Source organism: Otolemur garnettii, unplaced genomic scaffold (genome assembly GCF_000181295.1).
Source record: "Otolemur garnettii isolate 467f Iridium unplaced genomic scaffold, OtoGar3 scaffold00060, whole genome shotgun sequence".
Taxonomy (NCBI): Eukaryota; Metazoa; Chordata; class Mammalia; order Primates; family Galagidae; genus Otolemur; species Otolemur garnettii.
In genome coordinates this window covers 6,009,790-6,011,596 of record NW_003852455.1, presented here as the reverse complement: position 1 = coordinate 6,011,596, position 1,807 = coordinate 6,009,790, and the positions used below count along the sequence as shown (strand labels likewise).

Here is a 1,807-nt window from a genome sequence, read left to right as displayed (position 1 = left end):
ATATCATTCATCATGATCAAGTAGGTTTTATTCCAGGGATGCAAGGCTTGCTTAACATACACAAGTCCATAAATGTAATTCACCATATCAATAGAGGCAAAAACAAAAACCATATGATCCACTCAATAGATGCAGAAAAATCATTTGATAAACTTTAGCATCCTTTTCTAATTAGAAACTTTAAGAATATAAACAAAGGTGGAACATTTCTTTTTGTTGTTTGTTTTTATTTTTTTTTTAATATATGGAATGCTTCACGAATTTGCATGTCATCTTTGCTCAGGGGCCGTGCTAATCTTCTCTGTATCGCTCCAATTTTAGTATATGTGCTGCCAAAGTGAGCACGGTGGAACATTTCTTAATCTGATTGAAGCCATCTACAACAAATTCACAGCTAGTACTGAATGGAGTAAAACTGAAAGCTTTTCCACTTAGAACTAGAACCAAACAAGGTTGTCCTCTACTGCCACTCCTATTCAACATAGTACTGGAAGTTCTAGCCTATACAATCAGAGAAGAGAAGGAAATAAAGGGCATCCAAATGAGTGCAGAGGAGGTTAAACTCTCACTCTTTGCTGATGATATGATCTTAGAGAACCCCAAAACTCAGCTGCAAGACTCCTGGAAGTGATCAAAAATACATCAATGTCTCAGGATATAAAATCACTGTCCATAAATCAGTAACCTTTGTACAGGACAGTAATGTCCAAGATGAGAAGCTAAACAAGGACAAAATTCCCTTTAAAGTAGCTTAAAAAAAAATACCTAGGAATATACCTAACAAAAGAGGGGAAGGATCTCTACAAAGATCATTATGAAACCCTAATAAAAGTAATGGCAGAAGACATTAACAAATGGAAGAATCAACATTGTCAAAATATCTATACTACCTCAAAGCAGTCTACAGATTCAATGTAATCTATATTAAAATACCACCATCATACTTTCAATATTTGGAAAAAAATAATTCTTTGTTTGGTATGGAACCAGAAAAAAACCTATATAGCTAAGGCAATTCTTAGTAATAAAAACAAAGCTGAGGGTATCACTCTGTCAGACTTTCTGCTATACTACAGGGCTACAATGATCAAAACAGCATGGAATTGGCACAAAAATAGAGATAGTGACATTTGGAACTGAGTAGAAAACGATGAGATGAAACTAACCTCATACAGACACCTGATCTTTGATGAACCAAGCAAGAACATATACTGGGAAAAATAAACGCTATTCAATGAATGGTGTTAAGAGAACTGGATAACCACATGTAAAAGAGACCTCTCACCACTTACAAAAATTGATTCAAGTTGGATAAAAGATTTATATCTAAGGCATTAAACATAAAAATCCTTGAATAAAGTGTGGGGAAAACACTTGCAGGTATCAGCTTAGGGACAGGTTTTTATGAAGACTTCCATGGCAATTGCAACAACAACAAAAATAAACAAATGGGACTTAATTAAACTGAAAATCTTCTGTATAGTTAAGGGAACAACAACCAAAGCAAACTGACCACCTTCAGAATGGGGAAATATATTAGCATATTAAGAATCTGACAAAAGCTTGATAACTAGGATCTATAGAGAACTCAATCAAATTAATCAACAAAAACATACCCAACAATCCCATATGTCACTGGGCAAGAGACATGAGTTGAACTTTCTCTAAAGAAGACAGATGAATGGCTAACAAACATTTGAAAGAATGCTCTTCATCTCTGATCATCAGACAAATGCAAATCAAAACACCCTGATATATCACCTAACCCCAGGGAGAATGGCCCACATCACAAAGTCTCAAAGCTGCC

At 35.0% G+C, this 1,807-nt stretch overlaps 1 non-coding gene across 1 annotated transcript; it reads right to left on the bottom strand.

The window, feature by feature from the left end:
- Positions 1-238: 238 nt before the first annotated feature.
- LOC111726299 lies at positions 239-345 on the bottom strand. Its single transcript, XR_002774108.1, has one exon. It is a non-coding gene; the product is annotated as a U6 spliceosomal RNA (small nuclear RNA).
- Positions 346-1,807: the final 1,462 nt, after the last annotated feature.